General features: G+C 37.2%; 1 long non-coding RNA gene across 3 annotated transcripts in view; it reads right to left on the bottom strand.

Annotated features, from left to right (window-relative positions):
- Window positions 1–14,830, bottom strand: part of LOC117666144 (uncharacterized) — a 51,828-nt gene extending 36,998 nt beyond the window's left edge. For 2 of the 3 annotated variants that reach the window (XR_004591651.3, XR_004591650.3), the window contains exons 1-2: window positions 14,694–14,830; window positions 11,558–11,681 (exon numbers count right to left, since the gene is read on the bottom strand). This is a non-coding gene — a long non-coding RNA (uncharacterized LOC117666144). Of the gene's footprint in view, window positions 1–10,913; window positions 11,074–11,557; window positions 11,682–14,693 lie in introns of those variants that run through there. The other variant, XR_004591649.3, reaches the window with a different exon arrangement.
- Window positions 14,831–25,292: the final 10,462 nt, after the last annotated feature.

Genomic DNA, 25,292 nt, shown 5'->3' with positions numbered 1-25,292 from the left:
AGTAGTAGAAAGAGCAAAAGCTTGATTCTAACTTTTTACTTCACTTTGGGTTCAGACTGAATCCGATTCTGAACAACTTAGTCTTGTAGTTTTTAACCAAACATGTTTATCACTTGTTCTGAAAGTACAAATCTGTGCCATGCAGTTTTATTCCAGTCAATTTTTTTAAAATTGTCCTTCTGCCAAAGTTTAAGTGCTGTGCTACTTTTTTTTTTTCATTAGAAATTACCAAATGTTCTATCTTAAAATAGACTGACAACAGGTCAGGCTGCTCCTGTTTAAGTATTCTGAACCTAAAATGTGCCAAAGTTTCTTCAGATTGATCTGTTGTATAGCTACCTCTAGAGTTAAAATACCTTATTAGTTAGTTGATACTGTTCTTTCAATTACATTCTTGAAATGTTTCCATAAAATAGGTGCAATATCATTGATTTTTCTCTCTCTTTTAAACTCTTTAATCTTTGCAAAAATAACGAAGATAGATCTGTTGATTATGGAAATATATGATTTTTCATATACTGTATCATCAATTTGAAAATGAATTTGCATTTTTTTTTTAAATTATACCCATTCTACATAACATTCATATTAGTGGGATGTGGACATCAATCTGTAGCTTGCAAAATAGCCTGTAGCTTAGAGAATTTAGGGTATGCTTTGGACAAATTTGGTTGACCTTATGGTATTCTGGCCAAAATGCACCAGAATTCATTAATACTTCTTTTACCATTAGCAGGAAATGTTGTATGTGGCTTGGGTACAAATAAGGCTTGGTAATCTAGTTACTTTTTTTACATAAAACTAGAAAGACTTGTGTGAAAGTTTCAACTAATCAAGGGCATGATAGGCAGTGGAGGTCAATATTGGTGGGCCCTTTGGGGGTAAACATGACATATGAAAAATGGTAACTAGGAATATACAAGGAATAAATGGTAAAGAACACTGAGTGGTGTGGTGGCCTAGAGATGGAGCTCTTGCCTCACAATCAGGAGGCTGTGAGTTTGATCATAGGCAGTGGCAGTTATTTCTCTCTCTGGCCGTAGTGAGCGATTATCCACTGTGAACTCCATGTGGAGCATCAGGAAGGGCATCCAGCCAGTAAATGCTCAGTTCCATTCAGTCACCCGACTCTACCTTGATGCAAAGGATAACAGGTCATTAAAAAAAAAGTAAATAACATTAAATATACAGTGCATGAAACTATGAAAAAGGAAAGGATGTAATATATCTGACTGTAGTTTAATCTTGACAGACTACAGAAGGAACTTGACAGGCTTAAACACTGGGCGCTATCTAACAAAATGAAATTCAATGGTAAAAAAAGTAAGGTTCTACATTTAGGGAAGAAAAACAAAATGCACAGGTACAGTATATGTGGTACCTCATTCAATAGTAACTGTGAGAGGGATCTTGGAGTCCTAGTGGACAACCATTTAAATATGAGCCAGCAATGTACAGCAGCTGCCAAAAAAGCCAACACAGTTGTTGGCTGAATAAACAGAGGGATAGAATCAAGATCACGTGAAGTGTTAATACCACTTTATAATGGCTTGTTAAGGCCACACTTGGAATACTGCATCCAGTTTTGGTCACCACGATGTAAAAAAGATGTCAAGACTCTAGAAAGAGTGCAGAGAAGAGCAACAAAGATGATTAGGGGATTGGAGGCTAAAACATATGAAGAACGGCTGCAAGAACTGGGTTTGTCTAGTTTAATGAAAAGAAAGACTAGGGGAGACATGATACCAGTGTTCCAATATCTCAGGGGTTGCCTCAAAGAAGAGGGAGTCAATCTATTCTCCAAAGCACCTGAGGGTAGAACAAGAAGCAATGGGTGGAAACTAATCAAGGAGACAAGCAACCTAAGGAGAATTTTCCTGACAGTTAGAACATTAATCAGTGGAACAACTTGCCTCCAGAAGTTGTGAATGCTCCAACATTGGATGTTTTTAAGAAGATATTGGATAACCATTGGTCTGAAGTGGTGTAGGGTTTCCTGCCTAAGCAGGGGGTTGGACTAGAAGACCTCCAAGGTCCCTTCCAACTCTGTTATTCTGTTCTGTTCTGTTCTATTCTTAAGGACTGGAGCTGATTAATATATACAGAGAACTGAAGATATAGTTTTAAGTATTAACAAAAGGGCTAAAATTTATGACAGATGAGTTGAGAAAAATGTGCAAAACAGTGAATTCAGTGGTCAAAAATATGATATGAATGGACTGGGGGGGAGATGAGATGGTTGATAAAACATGATAGGCTGACTTAGAGGTTTGAGAATGAGTATTATGTCTGTTGTACTGGAATAGTAAAATGATATATTTTAGTTAGAGAGTTTAGATTACATCTATTTATACATATATAATGCAAAAAGTAATTTGTTTATTAAGAAATATTGAGGAAGGTATTGAAAGATTCAAGGGTGATGAGAGATTCTGAATTTTATGACAATCAGGAGCAGATGGGAAAGTGGACATAGAAGGAAAGGAAAGAAGTGAAAGAAAGGAGAATTCACTACAGAAAGAAAAGTATGAGTCTTGCATGAAAAAATGTTCAAAGATAGATTACTTTTGCAACAGAATGAGGAAATTAGAAGTAAGAAAAAAGAATGTTAAATCTGTTTGGAACAGAGGGAAAAGAATTATATTACAGAGTACCATGGAATTATGTGGAGTTCTAATGAAAAATATTTAAAAATGATTGGCAAACTGATAGAGGCTGAGCATGAGGATAGAGAAATAAATGGGGATGATAAAAATTTGCTATACATGGAGTCACATGTATAAAATTAAAAAGTTGCAAAGAATGTACTGAACATGAGCAAGAGATACACAGAAAGTACAGAGTGAGTTTGATAGATATTTTTAAAAAGAAGTTGTGGAAGCTGTAAAGAGAGCTAAACAAGAAACTTATAGCAGAATGAACAGAATAAAAAAAACAAATGGATAAAATTGAACTCAGGGAGTATTGCAAGCAATGTTTTAGAGATGTACTGTATATAGGGTTGATAGTGATATGTTGGTGATCAGAACTGAAATGAATACTATAAAAGTTAGTGGCTGGGGGAAAAACCAAGGGAATGAAACTAGTAATTGCTCTGAGAATACTGGGAAAAAGTACTGCTGCAGGTGTAGATGGTGCAATTGGAGAAATGCTAAACTATTTCTGTGGTTTGCTTAAGAAGCAACTGTGCAACTACTTTATTGGGTGTGTGAAGGGTGCATCTGTGCCTGATATTTAGAAAAATGCTATTACTGTTCCCTTATAGTGGGCAACTATAGCTCCTTTACAATCTGTGGACTTCAACTCTCAGAATAGCTGGCTTAGGAATTATGGGAGTCGAAGTCCACAAGTCGTAAGGGGCCATAGTTATGATAGTTGCCTACCCCTCCCTTATACAAAAAGAAAGATATCAAGAATAAATATAAAAATTGCAGAAGGATTAGTTAGTTAAGTGGGCCCAGAAATGTTTAGTAAAAATTTGATGACCATTAGCATAATTGGGAAAGTACATGACTGAAGAGTAAGGGTATTTTTTGCTACAAATTTGCTACACAAGATTTCAAAAATTACAATACACATAAAAGTGACATTAACATTCTAAAAGCTCCCCTTCCCCACAAGAAAACCCCTGAGGTTCTGTGGAGCCCTCTGGATTGGAACGCTCTAAGCGGTAGCTTGTTTAGTTTCTGCCCAAATCTAGCACTTCCAAAGGAATCATGAAGAAGATTGCAAAACATGCCTGTGAGAGGACAGGCTGTCTACAAAATGGTCAGTACCTCTGCTGCTGTTGCCTTGTCGTTTGAAGACCTCTCCCTAGGCAATACAACAACTGTTGGCTATAAAAGCTGGCAGAGAGGCTGGTGGTGGTAGTGGTGGTATGTGGGAGGGGGGTTGAGGGAGAGGAAGAAGGAGGTGTATTATATGTTTATGAAAATAAAGGAGGCTGAAGCAGATAGAAAAAGATATTGTTCTCCAGCAGTAGGACCAGGGGTGGACTTTTGGGGGTTTGCAGGGGTTTGGGAGAACCTCTAGCTAAGATTTTGTGCAGTTTGGAGAACCTCCAAATCCCACTCTTGGCTGGCCCCGCTCCACCCCCCTGCCCTCCCAGGAGTCCCCACATGGCCCATTTTGGATGCAGGTAAGTGCAGGGTGCATGCGGAGGCTCGGGGAGGGGGAAAAACGGGCCTACCGGAAGTTCAGGAAGGCCAGAAATGGGCGCATTTCTGGCGTCCAGGGGTCCTCCAGAGCCTGGGGAGGCCATTTTCGCCCTCCTGGAGGCTCAGGCTCAAATAAAGCCTCCGGAGCCCAGTGAGGACAAAAATGCCCCCCCCCCTGCAGGAGGCCGATTAGGCCACGCCCACAATGGCCACGCCCACCCAGCAACCAGGCAGAGAACTCCTTGCTAAAAATCTTGAAGCCTACTCCTGAGTAGGACTCATGAGGAGTAGTAATTGGAGGAGCAGTAGTAGGAGGTATAGGAGAAATGGGAAAGAGTGGAGTATTAAGCAGGGACTTACTAGCCTTTGAGTGCTTGGGTGTGTTGCCTAGGGACATGTGCTGCTGTGTTAGCTCCCTTGTGTTTATACATGCACTGACTTTTGTACATGTAAAAGAACCCGTGACAACGCCTATACTTCCTCAGGATAAAATTTGAGAATGTGTGACCTCAAAGAAACCTGCAACCTTGCAAGGCCTTCTCAAGCCCTGATACTTTTCTCCCTGTTGTTTCAATTATCCGTCCCTCTTCCTCTAAACACCAAAACTACCTAACCCAAGTCATTTTGCTTTCATTGTGTTACTTAAAACAATTGCATAAAGCAAAAGGGTTACCAAACTGGTTCTTGTGTTGTTTCTCCCTCTTCTTCCCTCCCCCCACCTCTTTTGCAATCCCTTCTAAACAGCATGAGGAAATTAGAGTAATTTTGATATTAAAATGATTACTGCCACTTTTGTTATAAACTGATGTGACTTTAGAAGTCTGTCCCTGATATCTTTCATGATTTAGACATCACACACTATATAATTGTGCTATTAAAGGAAAGAGAGCTAATCTTTCTGCATTTGAAGTAAGCCCTCATCATCAGACCCGACAAAGCCAGACAGATCAAAAAAGTGCCTGTAGAAAAAGAAAGAAAAGGAAAGGAAAAAGAGCATTTAAGGAAATTAGCACAAGTGTCAGTTAAAAGGTAAAAATTAATGTACTTATTGAAATATGGTTGAAACCTACGTTCTTTTCATTCCTTTGATATTGCTAAAGCATAAAACATTCAATTAAATTTCCATTGTGTGGAAGAAGGTGGGGAGGGACAGGAAATTGTCAGCTAAGAATTGAGGGTGCAAATGAAGTAGAAAAAAAATCAGATATAAACTGGATTAAACTGATTTATGTGAATTTGGTCAATTATTTTTTACAATTGCTAGAGGTTTTTCTTGGCAGCACAATGCTTATATAGGATGCCAAATGCAATAAAGGATATGTGTCATGGTTATAAGCAGCTCCATATATAATTTTTACTGTGACTAGTGTAAGAGAATCCTTTATTTCTTCAACTCAGCCACTCTCAGATTAAAGAAGGTTAACGTTTGAGATATAAAACAATAACAACAAATGACCCTGTGTTAAAATTCATTTAGTAGTATAGGCAACACTAATGCACTTAATTTGTATTTTCCAATACAAGTGAAGCAGCAAAATGGAAGTTAATATGTGGAAGTTAATTTCATATATATCTTTTCTTTAGGTAATTTACAAGGGCAAGATAGATACAGTAAACAGAATCATGCATTCTTTTTATTTACTATATCTATCTTGCCCTTGTAAGCAATTCCCCCCACCCACATTTTTCATATTAGACCAGACAAGTGTAAAATAAAAAGAAAAGTAGATAGTGACTGAAACTATAAATATACGGAGATGGTAGTGAACAGACTGGGGTTTATATTACCATTTTGAAATATTGGGCAGAAGTTTTTAAGAAAACTGCATTTATTTAAGGTTTAACAATATTAAGCTCATGCTGTAATGTTAGCATTGGCTTTAATTAAAAAAGTATTTTGCTAATTGGCATAAAATATCTATGTGATTATTTTTCCATATATTTTAAGCTTTGCAATGAGAGAACAGCTGCTAAATATTTTCTTGCATGCTGATTCTACTTAATCAACATTCTTCTTCTTAATGAAGGTGACAAAGTTGGAAATTGTGTTTACCAAATGGGTTGCTTAAAAATATCAGCATGAAGACAATGAAATTCACTTTTGGGTGCTGATATTCAGATTTAACCCCAAATTACAAATTAACTCTAAAGTTAACCCCAAATTTAAGGTGTCGGATAAATCTTCAGGATACACCGTTGAAATCAGCTGTCAGCAGACTATTTTTTAGTATTCACATTCAGTGATATTATGATTATTATTTTAGTTATCTGAAATATGCTGATGTCATATTGATAGGTTTAGAGTTTTGGCAATATATTGGATCAAATTACAAACATTGTCTTCTTTCTCTTTCCTGCTTTCATCCCCGCCAGTGGTGAAATCCAATTTTTTTTACTACCAGTTCTGTGGGCGTGGCTTGGGCATGGTGTGGCTTGGTGGGTGTGGCTTGGTGGGCGTGGCAGGGGAAGGATACTACAAAATCTCCATTCCCACCCCATTCCAGGGGAAGGATACCACAAAATCCCCATTCTGTCCCCACTCCTGGGGGAAGGATATTGCAAAATCTCCATTCCCACCCCACTCTGGGGCCAGCCAGAGGTGGTATTTGCTGGTTCTCTGAACTGCTCAAAATTCCCGCTACTGGTTTTCCAGAACCTGTCAGAACCTGCTGGATTTCACCCCTGATCCCCACCCTTTATTATAGTCATCAACTTCTATGGAAGATATTATGTGCTTGAGACTTGAAATATATATTTGCACAAACTAAAATTTCAGTATGATTGTAACTTTTTAAACGTATTTTCCCATCTTTGAACATTTTCCAACTGCTCTGCTGAAACCAGGCTTCTGTTTTTAGATGGATAAATCTTAACTTTCTGCATATTTGAGTATCATAAATCTGGATATCATAAATTTGTATTTTGCCATACAATTTATCTAAAGTTGCCAAAAACCAACAGCATTCCAGGTAAAATGCAATGCATGACCTTTAAAGATTTTATTAAAAAACTTGCATGAATTTTGAGACAAAATCTGCTTCATAATCATTTTATACATATATAATCATTTTGTATATCTGTAAATCCCGTATTTCATCTCTTTTTCCAGTGCAATTTGCAATGTTAAAAATATTCAGACAAATTTTGGTTTTTGAATATGCTTATTCTAAATGGATTCACAAGTATTGAAATATACCTACTTTAGTTCAAAGCATAAATTTCTAATTGAATGTTACTCTTAAAACACGCATTTTGAAATAAATGTTGTTCTGCTTTTTATATCCAAAGTTGCATCACAAAGTCGGACTTCAGGGTTTAGTGACCGTGGTCTTAGAGAACAGATTTCCTGAAATTTTACCCACAACTGTCTGGCATCTTCAGAGCCAAGGTGGTGTTTGGTGTGCAGGATCCCAGATTGAATACCAACTCCCATTATCTGAGGAACTGTCATCACAGGGATTGGTATGCCCCACCTGTACCAGCAGAAGGAGTAGGCTGTGGACCCTGTTGGTCAAGGAATTTTGACTGGAGGAGTCCAGGAGAAGAGCCTTTTCTGCAATAGCTCCCACCCTCTGGAACTTTGTACCAGTGGTGAAATGTAAAATTTGTTACTACCGGTTTTGTGGATGTGGCTTGGTGGTGGGGGGTAATGTGACTATGTGGGTGTGGGCAACTTTTTTTTTTTTTTACTTTTAAAAGCATTTTTTCTACAACGTTAAGAGGTTGCGAAAAAATGCTTTTAGAAGCCTCTGACGATCAGGCAACTCAGCTGGGATCACCAGAGGCTTTTAAAGGCATTTTTTTCTGCAACCTCTTAAGGTTGCAGAAAAAAAAATGCTTTTTTTTATAGAAAAAAAATGCTTTTAAAAGCCTCTGATGATCCCAGCTGAGCTGCGTGATCATCAGAGGCTTTTTTTTTTTTTACTTTTAAAAGCATTTTTTCGGCCAAAGAGGTTGTAGAAAAAATGCTTTTAAAAGTTAAAAAAAAAGCCTCTGATGATCACGCGGCTCAGCTGGGCATTGGGGGGGGCAGGGATTTTTGTTACTGGTTCTCCGAACCACCCGCTGCCATCGCTACCACATCAGGTGATCCGGTCCAAACCGGGAGCATTTCACCCCTGCTTTGTACCCTCCCCTCAAGGTGAGATCCACAACCTTTTGGCCTTTTGAAAGAGCTTGAAGACATTTAGCCTGAGGCTCTGATAGGATCATCTCATACTGGAAGTGGTTAATGGTTAAGACCCTATCTTCTCCCTGTGTGCATCTCGCTCCCTTCGTCTCCATTAAAAAAAAAAAAAAAGTTAGTTAAGTTAGTTTGAGTATTAACATTGATTGTTTGAATGTTTTGTCTTGTTGTTTTTATGGTATAAGCCACCTAGAGTCACCTCTAGGTGAGATGGACAGCAGCACATAAGTTTAATAAATAAACAAATTCTGCCTGAGGGAATGTGACCTCATTCAGACTTAACAATGGAAAATAGCTAGATTAAGGGGCCCCTGAAAGTCACAGTCATTCATTCTTGTCATGTTTGAGCTGAAACTGATTCTGACCAATCTGGACCAATCCAGCCTCCAGGGAAAACATCCCGATGGCATATCCCTGGGGAAACTGAATGTAACGATACTTGACCTTGTGCTGATGGATTAGCATCATATAGATATTAAACAGAAGCAGGGATGGTATAGTGCTGTAGCACTCTGCAAAGCAGAGGCTTAGGGCCAGACCTATTTCTCCCTACCAACACTGACTAAAAGTAGCCTTGGAGGAAGGAAGAGAACTATTGAAGAATAGTGTTTTCCCTATTCCTAACCCCCTCAGTCAGCCCAGAATTATACAATGAACAATGGTACTGAAAGTGTCAAGAGATCAAGGATGATAATGATAGATGTATTACTCCCATCCCAGACCCACCAAAGGTGATGTACAAATGTGATCAATGTCATCTTGATTCCATAACTCAGATTTAAACCCAACCACAAGGGTCTCCAGATAATCTATTTTGTCCAGAACACTATGGAGCTGCAGGCCTACCATTTTATGAACAGCCTCAACAAAAAAGGAGGGAAACTGGACAAAAATTGTTCAAAACTGTTGGGTCAAGAAATGGCCTTTTGAGGAGGGCCAATTTGGGAGGGAGGGTCTTCCTTGATCAATTCTTCTGAAGGATCAGGTGATAGCTGTTCTTCACACAATTTCTGCTAATGTACAATCACATCTGTTTGTGGAATGACAAACCTTTTAGACAGGAACTTGTGCTTTACTCACTTCACATGTGGATTATTGCAACATGCACTATATGAGGAATCCTTGAAAAACATACATAAACTGTACAATGCTCCAAAATATAATGGCAAGGGTATGCCATGGTATGCTCATGTAACAACTGTTTTATGAACCAGCACTAGTAATCAGTAGGCTTCTATGTGCAATCCATGGTGATAACCGATAAAATCCTTCAACAAATAGAGCCTGGTTATTTAAGGGACTGTCTATATTCTGTAGTTTATGTCAGTGGTGGGCTCCAAATTTTTTAACAACTCTGCCCTAATGACTGGCTGGGTGGGCAAGGCTGGGGGGAGGTCATGTGACTGAGTGGGTGTGACCAACTCTACATCACTTGTGTGGGTGGTACCTGTATGGGACAGGCAGGGCTGGGGAGGGAATCCAGGGGTCTACAGTGTGTGGTGGGTGGGAGGAAAGAAAGATCCAACCTATTTGTGTGTGTGTGTGTGTGTGTGTGTGTGTGTGTGAGAGAGAGAGAGAGGGAGAGGGAGAGGGAGAGAGAGAGAGAGATTGTGTCAAGCTAGACTGGGAAAGCTGGCTGCAAAAGGAAGAGAAGTTGGGTAAATTGGACTCAGACAGTTCCTGGGTCCCCTCATCCCAGAAGCAGCAACCTCATACTCTTCCCTCTCTGCTAGCCCCCTTCTTCACACAGGATCACCCAACAGCAGAGATGGAGAAGGAGAAGGGGGCAGCAGTGTCCGCTAGCATTGAGGGGAGAGTACCACACAGAAACGAGCACACAGAAACGCTGCCCCCTTTTCTCTTTCCGTCTCCATTGCTGGTGATCCCGTGCGAAGAAGGGGGCTAGCAAAGAGGGGAAGAGTGTGAGGTTGCTGCTTCTGGGATTCTGGCTCTGGCTCACCTGCTTCTCTTCCTCTTGCAGTCAGCTTTTTGGGCTGTTTTCTGGCCATTTTTCTGGCCATTTTTTAGGCTGATTTTTGCTGGAAAAACAGCCTGAAAACAGCTCAAAAAATGTCTGAAAACGTCCTGAAAAATGGTCAGGGTGGGGCCAGCCAGTGGTCTGATTTGCCAGTTCTCTGAACTGCATAGAATCAGAACAACCAATTTGGATGAACCAGTCTGAATTGGCAGCAGCCCACCTCTGGTTTATGCCCATTCTGTATAATTGGGAAGAGATGGCATATTCCAGGTCCCATTGATTAAAAACAGCATTACCTTTTGGGATCCAGAAAACAGGCCTTTTGGTTCTGGCATCTGCCCTCTAGATAACACCTGCCAGAGTTTCATGTTATGTCCACCCAGATTTTCCTTAATAAGCCTTTAAAACTTGGCTTTTTCTCAGGCTTTGAGCTAGAATAGATGGTGGACTATTTGTCAGAGTCAGTTTTTTCTTTGACTATTTTTTTGTACTATGTTAACTTCTTTTACTTTTGTACCTCACACAGAGTTGTAATGGAGTTAGAAGGGTGTATAAATTTAGCTAAATAAATACCAAGTGAAGATACTAAAAGAGAAAAAAAAAGGCGATTCTAAATTATTTGCGATCAGATATGGGTTAATCCATTACAATTGCCCTAAACTAACTGGTAGGAGGCAGCTTGTTTCTGAAGAACACATTACCCAAGGGAGGCACTTTTTTGTGAGGTTCTTCCATCCACCCATGGTAGTTTCCTGGAAGTCAATGAATAAGAGGTTGCTTTAACTATAAAAGTCAGTTGTCCATGGTAATCCAGTGTGTATTTATCTTAAATTGAAATTTGAGTATGGAGAACTTTCAACACTCTAGTAAGGATTCTTGATTCTCATTTTAATACAGAACAATCTAATTCACACTTCATTAACTAATATATGAATCAGAATGTAATTATACAGTTTTCTCACTCCTCTGAATCTTGCAAAACACTTCTTCAATCAAAACATGTGTACATTAGGGAACATTGTGTACAAAACTGTGCATAGTGGAGAAATTTGCATATATTATGGTAGACGCAGATAAAATTATAAAAATGATTGTGTAGATTTAGGAAAAAATGTTCTAATGCAGAAATGAGTTGGTATGAAGCTGTACTTAAAAAAATAGGAAAAATGAAATAGAATATTCAATTTTAGAATTTCGTCATTTTATGACTGATTGCACAAATCCAACTCTACTTACGTTAGGGAATACAATGGGTCTTGGTAGAAACCATTATATCAGTTCTTTCCCAAATCAAAACTCCAATTTCAGAAAAGGGCAGGAAGCAGATCCACAGTTCTTCTGGATGCCTAATACTCCTAAACTAGCAATAACAAAGAGAAAGGTGAGGATGATGTTGATGAGGAGGAGAAGAAGAAGGTGGAGGATTGTATTTTGAAAGGAGGGAAGGTAGGGAAGACCAAAATGTCCATCCCTTGGAGATTTTAAAGAAGAGATTGTCTAAAATGGTTTAGGATTTTTTGCATGAGCAGGCAATTGGACTAGAACACCTCCAATATTTTTATTTTGCTACTTTTATCCTGATAGCAGAGACTTTTCAGGATAAGGAAAGAGTATTTAATTTCTCAGAAGTTCCAGTGTTATAACTCTACTATACTGTAAGTAATATGTATGATGGCCATATGTTGCATACCAGATTGACACGGAAAAATTAAAAGGTTGTATACATTTTGAAATAAAATTTGTTACGTTTATGAAGGGCTGAATAACTCAGTAATGAATATTAACAATAAATAGTATTTCATTATCTTTCTAGTATTCCTTACTTTAAATCTGTAGGACAAAAGAAAACCTAATAATGGCATGCATGGATTTATAAATTCAAGTGATTTTGGCCATTACTTAACTCTTACTGCTTATTTTGATTTGAAGAATTTACAAATCTTATCAAATAGCGCAGAACCCAATACTGCTCTTTGGGTGAACCCAGAATTTGTTCACATCAATATTGATATATTCTATTTATTCTTTCTTCTTTTGTCAATAATGCCTTGTTTAAGAACTTTGATGGGGACATTCTCATAGGTCTCTTAGAAAACTAAATGCTGATAGAAATAATTATGAGAAGCAAAGTTGTTATGTCATCAGCAAAATTTATCCTTTTATGAGATAAACAATTCTACTTCTTACTATTACATTCCACCTGTTAATATTGATATCAGGTTATCAAGGTTGACACATCTATAATCTCCCATGTTTTTTCCTTGGTTCCTTTTAAAATATTAGTGTTGCATAGGCTAACTTTCTTATTGTTATGGAAAACGTAATATGATGTCCTTCACTGTGCCCATGAAAGAAATCCTAAGCATGTGTAAGGATTTATAGAAGTAAAACTTCCTCTGAATGTCAATGATATGCTGTATTTCATGAATATGGAAGGCAATTTACTGTGAATATGGAAAAGATAAGGAAGTGAGGATAAGTTGTAGGTGTGGGAGATCAAATATTAAATGTTGTTAGTCTTTCTACTGCTTTGACCTTACTACAGCATGATCCACAGGACAGTTAGATCTGACTACCTTTGCACAAAGCTGTTACTCATTTCGATCCACACATGTTTGCCCTAGGGTCTTGTTTACTACTCTATATAATTATTAAAAGTCTTTTACCATTGTAGTTGAAGTTCAGAGCTGACATCTATGTCAGCTGTGTGGCATAGCATTATGTCTAATTTTTCCTTTGTTCCTCTTGTTTAATGTTCCAGAGAATAATACTCAAAGGAAGTACTCAGTCATTTTTCCCTTACCATTACCAGATACATGCTCCACCTCTACCTGCCAGAACCACTAATTTATTTTTAAAAATATAGATGTGGAAAATGGATTGGCATATTCTGATGTAAAGTGAATAAACATTTCATTTTCAAGACTGTCTCTTAAGACAGAGTAACTTGGAATTACTTCCTTATTAATATTAAATAATTCCATTATAAATATATTTAACTTCCAGCTTAACAAAATCATATGTATAAGAACAAGATACTGACAAGCCATAATATATTTAAAATATACTGTAGCTTGCAACATTTCACAACTGCTTTCCACTGGTACATGTTCTTAATATTGCCCTATCATTGTGAATTCTACTGGAGGTGAAGGCTGAGGAGGAAGTACTGGATGTTATAGCAAAGGAATGGCTATCCCAAGACAGTTATTTGTCCAAGGAAGAGCAACATCAAGCCCATATGGAAATCACAATCAGCTACGACTTGGGCAAATGAAGAAAATGCACCTCTAAAGCACTTTTCTGATTTAAGACAATAAAAACAAATATAGCCTTAACAACGTTGCAGGCATTCCCTCAAAATTTCCTCTGGTAGATCTGAGTAAAGAATAGCCAAAGGAAAAAATAAGACCTCAGTACCCCCACAAACTCTCTACCTCTATTTCCATTGGAGACTTAAATATTACATCATGATGAAGGTATTTCTGTCGCAGGTGAAATTAGAATCAGTCATTTCAGGGTAAAAACTCTGCAGCTACCATAAGCCCTCCAGATATAGGACCCCTTCATCACAGTTTCTCTTGGATATTTTGAGACTGAGTGTGGTGCTTTTGGGCATCATTGTGCCCACGGACACCTACTGAAGACATACTAGGGCCACTTTCTCCACTTCACTTGATTTTTTAATCAATACTTCCATTTGAATAAAAAGAAAGGAGCAGGCTGCAAAACAAAATGGCAGCCTCTGGAATTATATATATTTATGATAATGAATGTTGTAGCCCTGTTGACTCATTTTTACCTTCTTTAATTTAGAAGATAAAAATGGTAGATGCTCAGTGTCTTGTTTGGAACTGTGGTCATCTACTAAAATAAGGAAGCATTCTGGGAACCTGCAGAAAATGGGAAAGACTAGCCTCTTAAGTTTACTTTTTCATAAATTGCTTTGCCAAAGGCATAGGACCAAAAAATTTGGGAATCCCTGCTTTAGAAATTGCATCAGAATTGGGGAAAGAGACGTTTCTTGCAGTAGGCAGCTAGAACTCTAAATGCAGTTTCCTTCGTGTATCATTTTTGAGAAACTGGTTGCTAGTTATACTTTGTAAATCCTTGACTTTATCTTTTGTGTTCTAATAAGTGATAATTACTCAGTTTTGGCAAGGTTGAAAAGGGTCAGGAGAGATGGGTGGCAAACAAATTTAATAAATAACAAATAAATAAACACAGCCCATTATACCCAAGCACTTGCACCTGATAAATTTGTTCAAATATGTAACAAAGAGCTAGCAGCCAAGATTAGCAATGGGTAACAAAGATATGGGTGGGGTTTCTATGCCTTTATACATTTAGGGCAGGGATGGGTTCTACTTACCTTTACTACCGGTTCTCAATGGGGCCGCATGCGCAGAAGCTTCCTGATGATGTTGGGGTCGGTGGGTGGAGCCTCCCGCCAGTTTTACTGTTTTCTATAGAACGGGTCCGAACCGGGGGCAACCCACCACTGATTTAGGATGATCTTCAAAGCAGCATACAAACATTAAAAAGATAAGAAGAAACTTTCAGGATCAATCAAAACTGTTTTCCAGATAGAAACAATTGCATATTAATTTGAGAATGGTAGCTGCTGAACTTTCTAGAAATACTTTGTTGGCTACCATGATCCTGGTAAGCTTGATTCAGGAGAATCCTTTTTACACTAGATTCTGGAACAATGAATTTAGTGCATTTATTACCTACTCAGAGAAACATTCTTCCCTCTTCCTCACTTTTCTGGTCTTTCTATCCTGTCCTTAGGTTCTGCCATCAATGTTCAAATTTTACCTTGAGAAAAACGAATTGACCCTTCATTATTCTTGCAACTAGGAGATTGGGCTGAAAGGAATGCTGCTGTTTGGTTCTTTACACAGAAGTTATTTAAATCAGCCTTTTCACTTTTTTATTTTTATTTATTGCTCGAGATTAAATTTTAATGAATGCAGGACAATTGAGCTGGGTAGGGTCAGCCAACTAAAATCTGTAGCACAGTCATCAGCGTGCACAGCAAACTGTATTCATAGCAAAATGACAATGTATGTGCAATGACGCCATTAGGCAAATGTAGAGTTAATACACTTGAATCTGAAGCAAGGATATAAAATGCAACTTCATAGTCACACTTGTCATCATTTGTCCCCTTCCCTACACTCCCGTACAAGAGGACTCCATAAACACAATTTAGCTAATACAGTGGATTAAACAATTCCAGAAAAGAGATGCTTTTTAAGCTTTCTGATAAGCTTTCTAATCATACTGATAAGCTTTCTAATCAGTGATGGCATTGAAAGAGGGTTCCTATTTTAAAGGACAGGAATTATGGGCATAGTTGCAATGGTGACCATTGCAACTTTATCATTTCCTTGGTTCCCAGTATATAACTAAAGATACTACTGTTAGGTTCATACACCAGTTTCTCTTCAGATTGTATAAATCTTTCACTTTACCTATTAGAAAACAAAAATTCATTGGTGTGCTGCTCTATCTGTAAAATGAGTAAAATGTGTTTCAACTATCTTTGAACTTTTATTCATTTTTCAAGTGTGCCTTTCTGTGATAACACATGTCAAATATATTAAGGTTTGAAACGTAATTGGCTCTGCATATAGAGTTCTTATTTTGACCTTGAAGTACATTGTGCTAATCTGGATTATAATAGATTGATATCAATGACTTCATATCATACATTGCTGCTAATGTTTTGCTTGATTTTGAGTTCCCTCTCCCTCTGCCATCTGACTTTTTTTTTTTTTATCCCCAAACATTATGGAGATACAATTCCTAAATTTACTCATATCATAATACTTAGTGGCTATATTGTATGAAAAAGTTTTGTTTTTCCAAGCTGGTCTAGAACCTCTCCTGCCAATTGCAGAGGCACAAAAGGAGAGAAACAAAGCAGCCAATGGGCGCTAGAAGTTGTAATGTTGAGATTTTAAAAGATGATGGCTGAAATATTTAGATTAAATAAAATATCTCTGTGGAAAAAAAGGTCTGAAAAATGTTCTATTGCTTGAAAAACTCAACCATTGCTAAATTAACAGTACTACTCCCCCCCGCCCAAGTGTTTTAAAAACTGAATTGTTGGAAAAAAATATATCTAGAAATGGCATCCAAAATAGCGTTTAGAAAAAATGAGCAGGGGCATTTGCAGCACTAAAGCAGAATGTTAATTGAAATCCAACTGTGCCAACAGGAACATTGGAAAAAGACCAGTCAGGATTAGACTAATTAAGATGTCTGTAAAAGAAAAAGGGGAGGGAAACTACCCTGAACAGGTTGAATGGTTTTAAGGAGACACTTAACAGCTATGATAACATGAAGAATATTTAAACAGTTTGTCCAAGCCACAACAGTACAACTCGGTGAACGTGGAGATAAAGAAAGCATAGAGAATTCTATTTTGTTTTTTAAAAAATGATTGATGGAAAATTGACTTTCTTTAATACAGACATTGACATATCTATGGGTACGTTCAGGCTTGCCTGTCTGTTTGCATGAAGTTGTACAAAGGCTGTCTGAACTAAGCCAAACCAAAGTAACTTTTCTGTTCTATGTAGTGTGATGTAGGATTTCAGTTGAGCTTTCTGCAGTGTAAATAATTATCGGTAAATATAGGAAGGGAGTCATGGACTCTGTCTGAGATGGAGCATTGTAGGAAGACATCTAGGTTAGAACACCCCAATGTCTCATAATTAGCAACAAAATAAATTTGCTACAGATAGTTGGCAACTAAGAGTAAGCAAGCTGCCTAGAGTCTCCTGGGTAGCATAGAAGTTAAGTAAGTAAGTAAGTAAGTCAAAGCATTTCCAGAGCCTTGTAGGAACTTGGATCCACCTGACTATGCCTGTGCAAAGGGTTTGAAGAATGGGATAAGGCAGGGGTGTCAAACTGGATTTATTTGAAGGCTAGAAAAGCATTGTAGTTCTCCTCCATGGGCCAGCAGGGGGGTGGGGGGGGGGGAAGACGGCCTGGATGGCCTCCTGAAGCACTTTGCCAGCCAAAATGGGGCATGGGGGGGGGAAGCAAAGTGCTGCAGGAGACCATCCAGGCTGAAAATGGGCCACACGGAGGCCACGTGCGGCACCCACACCCTGTTTTGGCTGCCAGAGGCACCACAGACCTTTGATATTTCCATGCTGGCCCCAAGGGCCAGATTTAAGAACTCCGCAGGCTGCATCTGGCCTGCAGGCCTTGAGTTTGACATCTCTGGGATAAGGAATAAACTGCCTGCTGGCACATTAACCATTTCTAAAAGGGAGCTCAACAGCTTTATTAATGGCAATCAACAGCTTTATTAATGGCAATCCATATATATTTATTTATCATTATAGGGGAGTCACAGTTCCATAGAGTTTGAGAATCTCTGAAGAGAAATCCTTTTGTTGTCAGTTGCCATGGCCTTCAAACAGATGAGACTCTTCCTTAGGGTTATTATAAGAAAATAATTTTTATGGTGAGAAGTCTAAACAGTTATTCTTTTTGTTTGACATAATAGTATTGTACTGTAACTTCTTATGTTTTAATTCACCAACTTACACATAAGGTACTGTAAAGCACATTTTCAACATGGAGTTGCCCACATATAGCAGTAGCAATAGAACTTAGACTTATATATCACTTCATAGTGCTTTACAGTCCTCTCTAAGTGGTTTACAGAGTCAGCATATTGACCCCAACAATCTGGGTTTCTCATTTTACTGACCTTGGAAGGATAGAAGGCTGAGTCAACGATCAGCCTGGTGAGATTTGGACTGCCAAGTTGCAGGCAGCTGGCAGTCAGCAGAAGTAGCCTGCAGTACTGCATTCTAACCACTGTGCCAGAGAATCTTTGCACTGCACAGTGCAAAGTAATTAATTAATTAATTACAAAGTAAGTAATTAATCCCATCAATTACTACTATTGGCATACATTAACATCTGAGTTCTGTGAAGGCTTCATGTAAATTCTATACTTTTTTCATCATAATTTACATAATAATTTTTCCAATGACCCATTTCCAATCTATTGAACCATGAAGCAAATTAGATTCAATAATGGTTTGCTTGACAATCCTAGAACTGTACCCTAAAAGTTCAGTTTTGATTGCATAAGCATGCCTTTATAATGCATCCCGATCAAGTAAAAATCTCTGCACTTAGAGTAACTGGTATGATACAAAATAAAAGTTTGTGAAGGGGCTTTAATTATGTTGGAGTCTAAGTATAGTATTCTTTTAAATTCTGTAATGTTTCCAGCTTTCTAGGCATATTGAGGGCTATTTATGTCATCCAAATTTCTACTTTCCAAGTTAGCATAGTTAATTCTCAATTTCAAGTACATTTTCCAAGGTTCAGAGGAAAAATATCTATCTCTGAAGGACTTCTGTGGATCTGTTCAGTTTTGTTGCCATAACAGGGTTTTTTTTTCCTGGTTGAATTGAATTTTTTGTTTTTAACTTGCTTACCACCCAGAGTTTTTTGGATAGATGGTCGACTGCATAAAATGGATGGGAGAGAGAGAGAGAGAGACAGAGAGAGAGACAGACAGACAGAGAGAGAGAGAGAGAGAGAAGGGAGGGAGGGAGGGAGGGCGAGGGAGAGAGAGGGAGAAAGAGAGATAAGAGGGAGAGAGGGAGAGAGAGAGGGAGAAAGAGAGAGAGAGTGAGTGAGAGAGAGAGAAAGAAAGAGAGAGACTTCAAAAGAACAACATCCATTTCACTATTAACACTGTTTCAAAGTTTTCTTCTGTATTTTACTATTCAATTTGATGAAAATGCTTTAAAAACAAACAAACAAACACAAAAAAACAGGAATGAACCTTGCTGAAATTTCCTTGAATAGGTTTCCTTGAGCCTATTTTTCTATTGCTTTGAAGATATCATCAGTGAATTTTTCTTATGACATTGCTTCCGATCAGAGAACAACTGTAACCAGGGTTTAAGGCAGTGATTTAAAAAAAATATCTAAACAGAAAAAAACCCTCAACAAGAACAATAATACTCTGTGCCTATTTACTATAATACTGTAAATTCCCAAATCACTGGACAATGAAGAATTTGTATTCTGAACACTTTTGGAAGTATTATATAGATTTTTGACTGCTAATCACGCAAATAACCTGTAATTTAGCCTAGCACACACAGTTTTACAGAAATGTTCTGTTTTTGCAAAGCCACCAAGATGATTTAACAAATTTCTTTGAGCAGGTTGACAACCTCATTTTCTGTATTGACATTGATGGTTTGTTCACAGCTTTGAGTTGTGAGCATGACTCACTAGAACGGCATCTCTTTATTGATTTATCAGTATTAAGCCTTAAGGCTGTCTTATTACATAATGGCAATGCATATCCTTCAGTACCTATTGGCTATGCGGCACACATGAAAGAAGCATACAAAAACATGGAACTGTTGTTCAATTACACCCAGTACCTGAAGTATAACTGGAATATCCATGGAAATTTAAAAGTACTAGCTCCGTTGCTGGGAATACAACTTGAATATATCAAGTACTGTTGTTACATATGCAAATGGAACTACCATACAACAGAAATGCATTACATTAACAAGAAATGGTCAGTCATAAAGAATTTGGTTTCAAGACAGAAAAACGTGGGATGTGAACCACTTGTTGATCTGTCAAAGATATTTTTGCCCCTACTTCACGTAAAACTCAGAATGAAGACAAATGTTGTGAAATCAATGAACAAGGAAGGTGAAGTTTTCATTATTTGGAACAATGCTTCTCTCTCCTGTCCCCTGAACAGTCCACAGACTAGGGAGGGTTTCTTTTGAGCCTCTTGCTTCTTGTACATTATTGCTGTTGGTTCCGCTGTCTTTTATCTGATTATTTGGTTAGTTGCATCTCTTTTCCCCGTGTTTCCAGGTCTTTCCCATATACCATTACACAGACCTTCTTTAAAATAATCTTTGCTATTATACCAAAATACTGTTTTGGTATATTGTATATTATTTAATTTTCCAAATTTGGTGTACTGGTTGAGAATACTGGACTAAACAGAAAAAAAGAAAAATCATGTGAAAAACAAGGAATTAATGAAAGAAACAAAGACCTCATGATTAAAATAGGGCATGAAGTTTTATTACAATATACAGATGGACAAATGGAAGAGAATGTGGTTAAATGGGATAAAATTCTTCCATGTCAAATTTTAGCAAATGTTTATACGTTTTTGCAATTAAATCCTCAATATTTATTAAAGTAGCAATATTTATATTCATAAGATTTTTCAGTTGTTTACATAAATGAATAGCTGGTTTAGTTTCTAAAACAATCTAATTTATTTAATATTTTGGATTTTAGAAGGATCCCAATGTATTTACCCAAATTGGGAACATAATAAATACCGTGTTTTCCCAAAAATAAGACATCCCCTGATAATAAGCCCAATTGGGCTTTTGAGTGCATGTGCTAAAATAAGCCCCCCCCGAAAATAACTCCTCCCCAAAAATATTTAAAAGCATGCGCAGCCGGTCCCTGCCATTTTCTCTAGTTTTCTCCACGTGCCCCAAATTAATAAGATCTCCCTGAAAATAAGGCCAAGCACTTATTTCGGGGTTCAAAAAAATATAAGACAGGGTCTTATTTTCGGGAAAACATGGTAATTATATATAATTATATATATATATATATATATATATATATATATATATATATATATATATATATATAATTCATATTTTGCTGATAAAGAAATAAAGGGAGACTATATATATGACACAGTGGCTCATTGGCTAAGATGCTGAGCTTGTTGATTGAAAGGTTGGCAGTTCAGCAGTTCGAATCCCTAGTGCCGCGTAACGGGCTGAGCTCCCGTTACTTGTCCCAGCTTCTGCCAACCTAGCAGTTCGAAATCCTTTCTTATGTCCAGATTATCCAAATAAACAAAAGACAAGTATTCACTTGCTATGTTTAAATAAGATTCTCATAAGAACAAGAAACAAATTTAAATCTCTTTCCCAATAACAATATATCTTCTGCCTTTAATGCTAGAAATACATGTAAATTCTGATGATTTTCCAAGTACTTGTCAAGAGTTCAAAGGATTCAAATAATAATTCTGTAGTTATACTCAAAATGGTACATATAAAAACTCATTAATATGTATGCCCAAAGGTGCAATTGATAGTCTGGAAAATTAAACCTCTCATTTTCATCTAAGAGCCGCAATTTATAAAAAGAGACTCTTGGAATCTGACTGTTCTATAAACATTTGATCAATAACTTATTGATCTGTCTAAAGTATCTGAGTGAAATTAACATGGGCATCCCTCTTAAAATATATAGTAATCATGCAATTAAATTCATATTCACAACATGTATTCTTCCCCATAAACTCTCATGCATTTTCAACCAACTATTATTATCATTATTAGTTTATGTTACAGAATTTTTAATATTTGCATCTTCTAACAACATTTCTTAAAATAATTATTCCTATATATTTAACAGGATCCAAACAATAACCAAAGCCCCAGTCCTACATATTTTTTGTAGAATCTTATTATTTATAGGTCAAAAGTATCTTAGATTTGTTTTGTTTTCAAAACATTTACCCTATACTTTACAATATCCAAAGACTTAGCCAAAACTTTATTGTTGTTTATAAGACCCAAAATATAATCGGCATGAAATAACTTGTCTCTCTGTCTTGTAGGATTGACCAGTAGTCAAGAAATACACTGCAGACTAGCACTTGGTAAGGCAGCAATTACATTTTAAATATCTTTTCAGAAACATGCAGGCAGTCATTCTACCTGTGACACTCCATGGGACCAAAATTTTGGCTTTAGAGAAACAGGGCAGAAAGAACATTGAGGCTTTTGAAGAGGCTGCCACAAAGAGGAGGGGGTCAATTTATTTTCCAAAGCACCAGAGGGGAGAACAAGAAACAATGGATGGAAACTAATCAAGGAGAGAAGCAACCTGGATTAAGGAGAAACTTCCTAACAGTGAGGACAATTAACCACTGGAACAGCTTGCTTTCAGAAGTTGTGGGGGCTTCATCACTGGAGGTTTTTAATAAGAGACTGGATAGTCACTTGTCTGAAATGGTATAGTGTTTTTCAATTTCACCAGCGGGGGGGAGGGGGGGAGGGGCTGGACTAGTTGACCTTCAAGATTCCTTCCATTCTGAACTTTGGTTCAAGAAGACAATGGGTAGTCAGGAAAATAAACAAATGGATCATAGAAAATCAATGAAAAAAAATCAATCCAGAGTTTTCACTTAAGGCATAAATGACAGGCTCAAATTATTGTATTTTGCATACATTATATAAAGATCTAGTCTTCCTTGGAAAGTTGGAACGAAATTATGATTATGCTAGGAAAGTTGGAATGAAAAAGATGATCACCAATTGCAAAGTGTATGGTCTCAATTATAGTATCAATTGCTGAACTGTTGGAAGCACTGAAGAGCCAGGTTAGAAACAGGTCATCCTGGAGGAGATCTGTTTGTGTGATCTTTAAAAGCTAACCCTTATCAGAATGCACATAATAAATAAAATAAATTATTGCATGACTGATCATCTCACCTTTATTACTTTATAACTAAGGCAGCGAAAACACCTAATACTGCTTTCTCCTCCTAGTTTCCCCAAAACAATAATCCTGTGAGATGAATTGGGCCAAGGCAGAATGATTTCTCCCAAAGTTACCCAGCTGGCGTTCGTGGTTTATTATTCAACAATTCTAGCCACCTTTGTATCTTAAATGTTGTATATTATCTGATGTGCATGATATATTTTATTCCATCCTCATCCAAAAAAATTCAGCGTGCATGGACAGTTCTTTCTTCTTTGTTACGCTCTCAAAACCCTATCAACAAAGATTAAGATTGGAAAACAGAACCAATCCAGTGAGACTTTTAATTCATTCAACTCACTATTATTAACACAAATGTATAGCCATTTTCAAAGCAGAAGATCAAAATACCAAGGATAGAGTCTTTGGGATTTAAATGAAATCCTGTGAATTCAAAACATCTGTCCTACTATCTCTAAACTTTGCTCTTTTCCAAAAATCATCTATCAAATTTCATGGCTAAACTTTATTCAAATTTATTTCTCTCCATTGATGTACATATTCTAGTTACTGAAATATGATACATGGATTGATGGTTAGACAAACAGATGATTAAATCCATAAGTGTATGAGTACTGATTGGAGGTATGTTACAAAATGCACTAATTGCTACATTACTGCAAACTTTTTTTTTTAATATCTTCATCATAAGCACTCTTCCCTTCATAGTGAGCATTTCAAGAAAAAGCAAATGAAACAAAAAGATAGACCCAAAGTATACTTAACATCACATTTAATAATGGTCCATAAAGTCTTGTTTCTGAACATTTTTTCCCTAATATAAATGTGTTTTGCTTAATTTCATATACAATGTATTTACTTTCTGTCACGGCTGAACAATCATCTACTACAGGTGAAAGGTGAGTTATCATTAAGTTAATAAACAGAACAGATAATTCCCAAAATAATATCATTTTCCTTAAAATGTTTTGATAGGCAACTTCATGTTTAATTACGGAAAGTACTTAGATGTTCATAGACTCCTCTGTGTCTGTGATTAGAAATTTTGTTACACTTTTCAGTTATTTTTCTGCATAGACTTTCTTGCTTAAAAACAAAATGATAGTGTTCATGTAAATAACAAGGCTATTTAGAACAGACCTGGTTGTTTAGATTCTTTTTAAATATATGCAACCCAAAATATCTGAAAAAAAAATAATAATGTGAGATTGTTCAAGTTTAATGCAAAAATAGACTTTTCTGCAATTGAGTTTATCTTATTCATGTGAGAGACAGAATGACAGCACGATTATTTTTTGACTTGTGATTATTCATTTATGGCAGCCTTGAAGAAAGTGACTTACAACCCATCCTCAAAGTTACAACTCTTACACTATCCTGCGATCATGTGATCCCAATTCAGGTGTTTGGCTTGTATTTACAACAGCTATAACATTTTGTGATCATGTGATGGCAATTTGCAATCTTCCCAGCCAGCTATCAAGAAGCAGTCAATAGGGGAAGCCAAATTTGTTTAATGACTGCCTGTTTTATTTAATGACCATATAATTTGCTTAACAACTATGGAAAAATGGTTGCAACATCGGATCCAGTCATATGATGACTTGCTTAATAACTGCAGTATTTAATGGCCAAAATTATGATCCAAATTATGACTATAAATCAAGAACTAGGAAGGTGAAGGTTTGTTCTCCGATCTTGTGGGTTGGTTCTGAACGTGTTGTTACCAAATTAAGTAACATCTTCAGCACAGCCAACCAGAGACAGCACTGACCCTCAACCAATCCATGCAACCCACCCCCACCAGCAGTTCACTTCCCAATGACCCTGATCTAATGTAATCTCCTTATCACAAGACCCATCACAAGACTCACTGATGACTCACAGCTGACCCATCACAAGACCCTCACTTGACACACTGAAGCCCTTATAAACAGAGGAACAATGACATCCCCTAAACCAGAGGTTTTCAAACTTGGCAGCTTTAAGACTTGTGGACTTCAACTCCCAGAATAGCGTAGCATAGCATAGCATAGCATAGCGTACTGGAGAATTCTGGGAGTTGAAGTCCACAAGTCTTAAAGCTGCCAAGTTTGAAGACCTCTGCCCTAAACTCTGCTGAAGATGTTACCTAGCCTGGTAACAAAATGTTTGGAAACCAACCCAGCAGCTCAGAGAATGAACCTTCACTCTCATCCTACACCCGAGCTACAGATATTCGTCACAACTGCAAATCAAGGACTATCTCTATGTAACTTCTTATCGAATTATGAAAGGTACCAGGTTTCTTTAAGCAACTAAGAAGTTAGAATTTTCTCCTGGCCAGCTTTACAGACCAATTTTATAAAGTTGTGGTTCTTTGCTCTTTTCTGAAAAAATATTTAGCTCTGCT

This window comes from Pantherophis guttatus, chromosome 1 (assembly GCF_059756535.1).
Source record: "Pantherophis guttatus breed Tessera chromosome 1, ASM5975653v1, whole genome shotgun sequence".
NCBI classification, from domain to species: Eukaryota; Metazoa; Chordata; class Lepidosauria; order Squamata; family Colubridae; genus Pantherophis; species Pantherophis guttatus.
This window is presented reverse-complemented; position numbering and strand designations above follow the sequence as displayed.